Genomic DNA, 11,914 nt, shown 5'->3' with positions numbered 1-11,914 from the left:
TATTTTCAAAATAAAAAACAAATATATACGTCATTACAAATAGGTAGATTTACTTTTGAAAAACCCATGAAAAACCTTGTGGAGGTTGGGGTCGGATAAGGAGTAGCTGAGGAAAGAATTTGACCATTTGTTTTCTGGAAGTGGATCTTAAGGTGAAGGAAGTAGGTGACAAACACTTGTTCGATCATGAGAATATTTATATCACTTGGTACTATATATTCCAAATTGCTCTAAAATATCAAGCCTTGGGCCCTTACTTCCGAAGTGGAGAAGGTCAGTTTGAAAATGGCAAGAATGAAAAGCCTGTAGCAACAGTTTGTCGAAAAGTGACGTCCCGATTTTTCCAGTACCTTTTATGTTCTTACAATCTGATAGTGAAACTCTATACTATTTGACCGATGTAACATATGTTTAATGATTCACAATTAACTTTATAGACGTCTGATTGCTGGATGGGTCCTCTATTAATCTCCGAAACCATTCCTATTTTATACGGTTTTATAAATGAAGTTGCCAAGTTTCACGTAGTCACTCAAAATAAATCCCTCATTGAGATCGAGTGATAAAATGAGGACTAAAGATATATCTGGGATCTGGAATACGACCTTTTTGATTTTAAGTTCTTTCGTTCACCGTCAACAGATGGCAGCGGTTAGAATGGAAAATTCCCTTATTATAGTAATATTTTATGTGCAACATTTAAAAGATAGGCATAATCTAAATACAAATTATATTTACAAAAATAAGTAGTTTTAAAATAAAAAACAAATATATACGTCATAACAAATAGGTAGATATACTCTTCATTCCTGAACGCTTAAGGCATTACCCGACTCATTGAGCTCTGCTTACAATATTAGAACATTAACATGTCATCTTGTTAGCTCATTTGATTTTCATCATGTGAAATTTTTGATGGTTCCCAGCATATTATGCGGGACCAATACGAGGGTAGCCCATAGAGTACACAACGTACATAAGAAATGTAGAAAGTGAAAATAGTAACTTTAATCATATGCTCATGAAATTTTGCAATTTTAATCCATGATTGCCATTTGAGTCGAAATATTGCATATAACAGTTTTATTTTGTTTTTCTCCTGATAGGAAACCAAAAAGTATGGGCAATTTTGTCAAAGAAATTCAGACTTTTCTATCTCGATTTTTTCACATTTAAACCCGATGAGGAAAATTTAAAATTTTTGTTTGGATCACGGACTTAGAATAATCCACATTCTGAGGTCAACAGGCCAAAATTGTATAAATTTAAGTATACCGGGACTAGCCACGGTGATAACTTTACGGGAGTCACCCGCAATGCACAATTGTAAATGTTTGCTTGCACTCAACTATACATGGGACCTTTTACCATAAGTATGTCAGTTTTCATGTATGTAGCTCAAGGGAAAGTGGCTTGCATGCAACATGCTTAGACTAAATTAGGGATATCATCCTTTACTGGACGAGATATTACAGCATCAACTTTGTATATACTTAGGCTTGAGTTTATTTTGCACCAATTTACTGCGATAGAACTCATTTTGTTGCGCTGTTTATTAAGTATGTGCCTTCTCCGGCTTTTTTATTTTCGAGCAACTTTTCAACGAGCTGCGCGCTTCGGCGTCCATACGGTTTGAGGTTACTCACGTATTTATTCAATAACTCACGAGGATGCGGGTTGGGGCGATCAATTATTTTTTGTTTTCATAGCCGACAGTTGTGGCTACAATAATATATAAGTATACAAAGGCACTGCTATATAATTTTATGATGTTCCTATTTTTTAATAAAAAATGCGTAATTTACTGGTTAATATTTTTGTTAACAGGAATTTTAATGCTGTTTCAATGTAAAGCAATCTGTATGGTAAAAAAAGCATATCAAATCTATCGGCATTGCTCCATCGATTCCACTCTATAAATTTAAAATTGAGCCAATTGGGTAGCTTTAGAGCAGTCTTGAAGATCTGAATTTTTCTAAGCGAGAGGGAGTCTATGCATCTCAGCAGCGTATATGTCACTTTGCCAGTGATTTATAGGAAGAGATGCATTCTTACTGGCTTTTCAAATTAATTTCTGAGTGGCTCAAATAAGTGTCTTCCAAACTATGATATGAAAAATCAAAACCCCGAACTCTTATTTTTCTATTTTGACCACCTTTTATAGATTTGGCCCCACAGTGCGGCGCCTAAAACTAACCGGTATTTAATCGGTTACATAAATAAACCGGTTATATACAAAGCCGGTTGTTTTTGCCCAAGCCTAACGGGCTATTATGAGAAAAAATCGCTTATCCGGTCATTTTGAATGAGTAGATTACTTGAGTAATAAAAGATAAAAAATAAGATAAAAAACCGGTTAAAATCAGTTTAATTTACCTTAGGCATTGTGTAGTTTATATCTTCGACGTTATGGAGCAGTTCTTAAAAAAAACTTTCCATTTTTGAACTTCGTCTTGCTTCTTGCGTTCTATTCATCCAAAAATCTGGTCAGGAGAAAGAAGTATATAGATTGTCCGACAGATAGCAGTTACCAGTTATTTTTCCCAGGTTTAAAATGTGGCATTTTCTTAATCGACCAGGAGATGGGTCTTTGCGTTTCAGACAGATATTTTTCACCAAAATATTTATATTTATTGAATACAACGAGTTTATTTGAGCAAGTCCGTTTTATGCAGAGATAAATTCAGTCTTCATACCTAAAATATACTCAGAAAAAATAAAGGAAATAATATGCCCTGCCATATTATACGCTTCGAGGACGATGGTAGTTCCACAGTTGGATGCTTTGAAATCATATGCATCCTAAGGCTAGAAGAAGTCGTCGTTTGCGATAGTTTATGCTTGCATACGCTGCAAGATGCAATTCCTCCATTGAACACGGAAAAAAATCCATATTCCGCTATTTCTCTTTCAATCATAGCAAGTGCTGTATCGCTAATCACTATTAAAAGGGATGAAAATTATTTTTTCAATTCCACATTTACACGGAAAATAGCACTGAATATTCGGGAAGAGATTCCGGCAAGTGACTTGTACTACGCCTTTCTATAAAGCTTCTACATTGCGAATCTGAAGTAAAATCCTGCTCATACTTAAAACGACGAATATTCCATTTTTTTCACCGTCAGCAAAGCGACGAGAACATACACAGGCGAAGGCCAATTTATTGTACCTAGTCGAGACTGAAGTCACCTATTGCTGCGATGACGTAACTGGCATAATTATCCAATATTACAAACTAATTGGCGATAGTGTTGTGATGATAACGTTGGTGTAATGGAGGTAATCGTGGTCCACGTAAGAAAAATAAGTAAAATTATGCCGATGAAGATTTTTAATTATAAGGAGGTAATTCGAAAGCTAGTGGCAACGAAAAATAGCAGTGAATATCCGAGAAGTAATAAATTATACCTAACTGAAATATGCGCTTCTAGCTCACGGCGTTTAAAAAATATATTTAATCTAAGTTTTTCCCTTTATTCGGCTAGACGTTTCCATTCTAAATTCCAAATCATTTCAGTTAAATTGTCATGTTTGTTGCAACAAATATAGACAAAACCTGATGCTCGCCTTTGTATTCTTTTATCGTACATAGAATATGGCCTCTAAGATTTTAAGTTATTTCATTTACTGTCAACAGGTGGCAGCCGTTATAAAAGAGAAGTGTTGATTATATTAACATTTTTAACCAACGTTTAAGACGGTGGAATAATCTAAGTAGAACTTTAATTTTTTAAAAATACAAATCAACAATAAAAATTTACGTCATAATTATTAGCTACTTGTATCTTAACATTTTACCCAACACCCGACTCATTGAGCTTCAGGTAAATATTAAGGTTAACAAGATGTTTTGTTTGCTGAAGGTATCTCGGCAATTATTATCACATAAAAAGTTTGAATTACCCCAGACATTCTGGGGACACTAATGCTAGTTCTTCTTTGCTATTGGATATAGGTACCAAACACATTGTGGAGTCATTTACTGTGAGTAGATTCGTGGAAATGTATACGTACTACAAATCGTTCATAAGAACCGAGAGAAACTCAAATTCAAATTAATATCGGTCGAAAAATAAGTTAGAAAATGCCGGTGAAGATTATTGTTTATAAGGAGTTATTTCGAAAGCTAGTGGAAACGAAAAATAGCAGCGAATATCCGGGAAGTAATAAATTATAACTGAAATATCCTATACTAGCACACGGCGTCGAGCCAATAGATTTTATCTAAGTTTTTCCCGTCATTCGGCTAGACTTTTCCATTCTAAATTCCAAATCAGTTCAGTTATATTGCTATGTTAATTGTAACCATTTTTGAAAAACCCTGCTGCTTGCCATTGTATTCATTCTCTATTACTGCAGATCACCTGACCAGACTGGTTGCCAGGGAGAATAACTTACATCCCTCCTATATTTACGTCCTGGTAAGATAATAACTTACCTCCCTCTTCATCTCGCTCTCTCGGACGAAATCAAAAATTATGAAGTAAATCAGAGAGAGAGATATAGAGAGAACGCCAACGGAGTCAAGGCCACACCGGCAGAGAACGATTTTTTAACAGTTACAAGAGCCATAATCCACAAATCGAAAAAAATTACAGTCGATCGAAGGGCCAACTACAATTCATTCCCTTGCCAAATCCCTGAAGTTACTGAGAATATCAATAAATATTTAATTTCATGTTTTGGTATTTATTCAGATATGCAGGACTTTTCAAAAACTTTTCGCTCACCTATTTAAACAATAATATACAATATAGATAATAAATTAAGCTTCCAAGTTCTTGAGTTTTTCCAGATGATGGATTCCAAAAGGAGAAGAAGCGAAGTATGACATTACTTCCAAAAAATATCTGCAGAGTCAGCTGAATGCTTGTTTTGTAAGCACCAGTACTCATTTAAGTCTGGATGCACCTCAAATTTATTTCGCCATATAAAATTGAAGCACCCATCTATCAGTCTTGATGGCAATGCCTCAAAAAGGACCTGCCATAGCTCCAATGAGAGTGGGGAGCAGGTATTACAAGTACCATCTACTTCATCAGCCTCTGCGAGCTCCCTACCACAGCATCCTGATGCAAGCATTGATATTCCTCAAGGAAATTCCTCTGGCTCCACATTGCAAACAACAATGAAGCAGTATATTCACCGTCCATTAGCCTTGAAGACCAGCCAAAGTATTGATGAAGGGTTGGTGAAGTTAATTGTGTCCCAATATCTGCCATTTAGTTTAGTTGAGCAGCCAGTATTTAAGTCATTCCTCCAGCTGTTGAACCCCAATTACCGTCCACCATCCAGGAAAACTTTGGCCAATAATTATTTAGAGCTTCTGTACTCAAAAACAGCAATGGAACTTAAGGAAAAAATTAAAAAAGTAACTTTCTGTTCAATTACAGCAGATGGGTGGACTTCGGCTACAAATGATAGCTATTTGGCTGTAACAGCCCATTTTATTTGCAATGGGCAATTGCAATCGGCCCTGCTGGATTGCATCTATTTCACGGATAGGCATACAGCCACTAATATTGCAGATGAGATTCATCGCATTATTAGAAGCTGGGACTTGAACGGTAAAGTGGTGGCACTTATATCTGACAGTGCAGTAAACATGTTGGCTGCAGCTAAAATTCTAGGTTGGACAAACATTCCATTTTTCGCTCACACCCTAAATTTAATAGTGCCAAATGCATTAGAAGAGGTCAAGGACCTCCAAAATAGGGTTAAGAAAGTGGTGGAATTTTTTAAGAGGAGTCCTGCTGCCTATCACAAACTTGTGCAAATGCAGTCTCCCCAAGGGAGCTACCCCACTTTGAAGCAGGAGGTGCCAACTAGGTGGAATTCCACGTACATCATGTTTCAATCCATTTTAAGAAACAAAGAGCCTCTATTATCCACCCTAGCTCTACTTAAAACAGAGGCAACATTAACACAAAAAGATTTTGAAATCACTGAAAAGTTATGTCATATTTTATTGCCATTCTACGAGGTTACTCTAGAAGTTAGCTCAGAAAAACATGTGACAGCATCAAAATTAATACCCCTCACTCAAGGCATGAAGAGGTACTTAGAGACCCTGAATTTTGATGATCAGGAAGAGGAGGTGTCAAAATTTTTGGCAATAATTAAGAGTGAGATGGAAAGGAGGTTCACGTATATTGAGGACATACCTCTGCTAGCCGAGGCATCCATGGTAGACCCTCGTTTCAAAAATATGGGCTTCGATAGTCATAAAGCTATCGAAAAAGCTAAAAATAATTTGATTAGAAAAGCAACAGCTGTTTCTCTTGTCGATGAAGCCCCAGGTCCTAACCAGGAAATTAGAATGGAGTTGGAAACATCTGGGTGTGTGTGGAAGCACTTAGATTCTCTTGTGCAACACAAAATCTGTGATAGGTCCCCAACTGCTGCTGCTATAACTGAAGTGGATAAATATTTGAAGGAACCACATCTCCTACGACATGAAGATCCTCTTCAGTGGTGGTGCAAAAATCAAGGAACATTCCCAAGACTTTTCCTGGTGATGCAGAAAAGACTGTGCATAGTTGGTTCCTCTGTGCCATGCGAAAGAGTTTTCTCCAAGGCAGGAAACATTTTATCTGAAAGGAGGAGGAGCCTGAAACCTAACAAACTTTCAAAAATTTTATTCCTAAATTATAATCTCGATTAACCCTTTCCAGCCCAAGTTTTTTTAATCTATCAAAAAAAATTTTTTTCATATTTTTCGTTCACTTATACTCAAAGAATTATTTTATTTTAATTTGCACTATTTATCATTATTATTAATAAAAATAAACACACGTTGCCTTTTGGCAACATTGGGCAATTGTGGTTATGTTTGCCTCCATGTTCCATAAGTAGCCATATGGAAACATACTGTGATAATGGAATGGAATATAATATATTCTTACTGTTTATTGTAGTTTCTTACTTATTGCTGTTGTTTGTGAATTTACATTGGTTTAATTATGTATCCCCACCATACTTATCGATTTATTCTAATATTAATTAGAGTATAAGAAAATTACCTCTATTTTCTATGCTAATTGAGATGGCATTTAGAATCACATATAATTTAATTGAATCCATTTCCACATAAACAATACTTTGAATTTTACATGGCTACGCTACTGATTGTGTATATTATTGCTTTCCTTAAGGAACTTTTAAAGATTAGTTGTGCAGCAAAGGAGTGCCAAGGAAACACCTATAGATTCGGCGATTTGAATCTTCCTCACAATTCATTCATTTTGAACGATTTGGATTCAGTGGATTTGAATCTTCCTCACAATTCATTCATTTTGAACGATTTGGATTCAGCGGATTTGAATCTTCCTCACCATTCATTCATTTTGAACGATTTGGATTCGGCGGATTTGAATCTTCAATCAAATCGTTCATTTTGAACGATTCGAGAGGAAAACGTGGATTCGATTCATTCGGTTCATGTCATTGAATCGTTCATTTTGAACGATTCATTCATGAACGACACAGTTCTAATTCACAATTAACTTTTTAGATGACAGATTGCTGGATGGGTATTTTATCAATCTCCGAAACCATTCCTTTTTTTATACGGGTTTTAAAATTAAGTTGCCAAGTTTCACCTAGTCACTCAAAATAAATCCATCATTGGGATCGAGTGATAAAATGAGGACTAAAGATATATGTGGAATCTGGAATACGCCCTCTATGATTTTAAGTTCTTTCGTTCACCGTCAACAGATGGCAGCGGTTAGAATAGAAAATTCGCTTAATATAGTAATATTTTACGTGCAACATTTAAATGATTGGCATAATATAAATAAAAATTATATTTTCCAAAAATAATTATTTTAAAATAAAAAGCAAAATTATACGTCATTACAAATAGGTAGATTTACTTTTCATTCCTGAACACTTAAGACATTACCCGACCCATTGAGCTCTGCTTACAATATTAAAAGGTTAACCTATTGTCTTCCCCGCTATTCAGTTGATATTCGTCATATATAATTTTTGATGGATCCCAGAATGTTCTGCCGGACCAAAACGAGGGTAGCCCATAGATAAATTACATAATAAATTTAGATAATAAAAATAGTAACTTCAATCGTATGCTTATGAAATTTGCCAATTTTCATTCATGATTGCCATTTAATTCTAATTTTTGCATTTTAAATTTTATTTTGTTTTTCTCTTGTTAGGAAACCAAATAATATGGGAAACTTTGTCAAAGAAATTCAGATTTTTCTATCTTGATTTTTTAACATTTAAACCCGATGAAGAAAATTTAATATTTTTGTTTGGACCCACATTCTGAGGTCAATAGGTCAAAATTGTAAAAGTTTGCTTGCACTCAACAATACATGGGACCTTTTACCATAAGTATGTCAGTTTTCATGCACGTAACTCGAGGGAAAGTGAATTGCATGCAACGTGCTTAAACTAAATTAGGGATATCATCCTTTACTGGACGAGATATTATAGCATCAACTTTGTACATACTTAGTCTTGAGATTATTTTGCACCAATTTACTGCGATAGAACTCAATTTGTTGCGCTGATTATAAAGTATGTGCCTTCTCCGGCATGCAACTTTTCAACGAGCTGCGCGCTTCGGCGTCCATACGGTTTGAGGTTACTCACGTATTTATTCAATAACTCACGAGGGTGCGGGTTGGGGCGATCAATTATTTTTTGTTTTCATTGCCGACAGTTGTGATTACAATAATATATAAGTATACAAAGGCACTGCTATATAATTTAATGATGTTCGTATTTTTTAATAAAAATTGCGTAATTTACTGGTTAATATTTTTGTGAACAGGAATTTTAATGCTGTTTCAATGTAAAGCAATATGTATGGTAAAAAAAGCATATCAAATCTATCGGCATTGCTCCATCGATTCTACTTTTTAAATTTAAAATGGAGCCAATTGGGTAGCTGTAGAGAAGTCATGGAGATCTGAATATTTCTAAGCGAGAGGGAGTCTATGCATCTCAGCAGCGTATATGTCACTTTGCCAGTGATTTATAGGAAGAGATGCATTCTTACTGGCTTTTCAAATTAATTTCTGAGCGGTTCAAATAAGTGTCTTCCCAACTATGATATGAAAAATCACAACTCCGGACTATTATTTTTCTATTTTGACCACCTTTTATAGATTTGCGTGCACCCACAGTGCGGCGCCTAAAAAAAAGATATTTAATCGGTTACCAAATAAAAACCGATTATATCGGTTATTTTTGCCCATGCCTTACGGGCTATTATGAGAAAAAATCACTGTTAAGTTATCCGGTCATTTTGAATGAGTAGATTTCTTACGTAATAAAAGATGAAAAATAAGATAAAAAACCGGTTAAAATCAGTTTATATTACCTGAGGCATTGCGTAGTTTATATCTTCGACATTATGGAGCAGTTCTTAAAAAAAACTTTCCATTTTTGAACTTCGTCTTGCTTTTTGCGTTCTATTCATCCAAAAATCTGGTCGGGAGGAAAAGTATATAGATTGTCCGACAGAGAGCAGTTACCGGTTATTTTACTCATTTTGAAATTAAGGAAAATTCTTAATCGACCAGGAGATGGGTCTTTGCGTTTAAGTTAGATATCTTTCACCAAAATATTTATATTTATCGAATAATAGGAGTTTATTTGAACAAGTCCATTTTATGCAGAGATAAATTCAGGATTCAAACATAAAATATACTCATAAATATTAAAGAAAATAATGAGCCCAGCCATATTACACGCTAAGAGGACGATGGTAGGGCCACAGTTGGATGCTTTGAAATCATATGCATCCTAAGGCTAGAAGATGTCGTCGTTTGTGACAGTTTATGCTTGCATACGCAGCAAGATGCAATTTCTCCATTGAACACGGAAAAAAATCCATATTCCGCTATTTCTCTTTCAATCATAGCTAGTGCTGTATCGCTAATCACTATTAAAAGCGATGAAAATTATTTTTTTTAATTCCACATTTACACGGAAAATAGCACTGAATATTCGGGAAGAGATTCCGGCAAGTGACTTGTACTACGCCTTTCTATAAAGCTTCTACATTGTGAATCTGAAGTAAAATCCTGCTCATAGTGAAAACGACGAATTTTCCATTTTTTTTCACCGTCTGCAAAGCGTCAAGAACATCCACAGGCGAAGTCCAATTTATTGTACCTAGTCGAGACTAAAGTCACCTATTGCTGCGATGACGTCACTGGCATAATTTTGCAATATTAAAAACTAATTGGCGATAGTGTTGTAATGATAACGTTGGTGTAATGTGGGTAATCGTGGTCCACCTAAGAAAAATAAGTTAGAAAATGCCTATGAAGATTTTTATTTATAAGGAAGTATTTCGAAAGCTAGTGGAAACCAAAAATATATCCTTGAATATCCGGTAAGTAATAAATTATAACTGAAATATCCGCTACAAGCACACGGCGTTTAACCAATGCATTTTATCTAAGATTTTCCCTTAATTCGGCTAGACTTTTCCACTCTAAATCACCAAACATTTCAGTTAAATTGTCATGTTTATTGCAAAAACTTTAGACAAAACCTGATGCTCGCCTTTGTATTTATTCTATAGTACACAGAATATGGCCTCTAAGATATGGTACATAGAATAAGGCGCCCACTAGGAATACCGGACTTCACATCCCCCCTAAAGCTGCCACATGGAGTCATTGTGACTCCTACCTTATAATTGTTTATTTTTCCAGTTTTTTCCTTTTTTTATTGATACATTGCTTTAGTTTATCATTTTTGATTATTATTGCAATATTTTAGACGTGGTTTTAACAAAAAATTATATAAAAAAAATGCGAGATCGACAGTATCGCTTTGAAATTCTTTTTCCCTACATGCTACGTTGTTTTAATAGGATTTTCACAGAGAAATTGGATAAAACAGCAAACATAGACATTTCAACACATTTTATCATCATTTTTTGATCAAAAATATTACCTTCTCTACATGGAAGTTAGGAAGATAATTAAATAAAGCAAAAATATGCATTTGATAAGCCACGCATTTGGCTTAGGAGCTTTACAGTTCAAACATAGTCGTTCATCACTAATATTTTGGCATGTCATACAATTCCCAAATGATCGATCCTTTTTCCCTTTGGTTTTGCCTGGAAATATTTTTTTTGCAAAATCCCGCCATAAGAATCTGCAGCATTGGATACGCCACGCTTTTGTCGGCATCTAACATGAGTATCATCCAACTCCGTATCGAGCTTTTTCAAAAGCGTCTTGCGCGAAATGTTTTAGGAAGCCTCCTTGAACACTATACATGAATACCTGCAAAGTCGGAAGTATTTTCCAACGATTGGATAGGCCATCGCTGAGTATATGTTCTTGTGATAGTATATTTTTGATTTCTTCTCTTTTTGTACTTCTCTTCTATTTATTTACCTTTCCCGCAATGCTAGTACCCTGGCTTTTTTGTTGTTCTGCGAGTTGGACTGAGGTAATGTAATTATCTACAGTAATATTTCGCCCTTTTTCAGAAAGGGTTGCATTAGTTTCAGTACTACTAAAAGGCATACTGCAAGTAGTGAATTCTCTTTTCCATCATAAGGGAAGGCATTTGCAAGATATTTGCTATCTTTGTCAACAGCTAGCCAATATTCATGGCCGTATTTGTCCGGCTTAGAAGGAATGTACTGAGTGAAATACACCTGATTTTACTGGGGAATACTTGTTCATCAACCTTGATGTACGGACCAGGTTTGTAATAAAAAATGTAATTATCTGTGAATCTATCCTTCACTATTGAAAAGAAGGCAAACTTAACAGTTTTGAGCCGCATCAAATCTTGGATGATGCAAAATTTTTACAAACCGGTTCCTTGTCGTTCATTTTAGAAAATGGTATTCTCCAGTCGTTTGACCAATTACTTGCAATAGAGAGATCATTTGTACCTGATA

This window comes from Ischnura elegans, chromosome 5, assembly GCF_921293095.1.
Source record: "Ischnura elegans chromosome 5, ioIscEleg1.1, whole genome shotgun sequence".
Classification (NCBI taxonomy): domain Eukaryota; kingdom Metazoa; phylum Arthropoda; class Insecta; order Odonata; family Coenagrionidae; genus Ischnura; species Ischnura elegans.
This window is presented reverse-complemented; position numbering follows the sequence as displayed.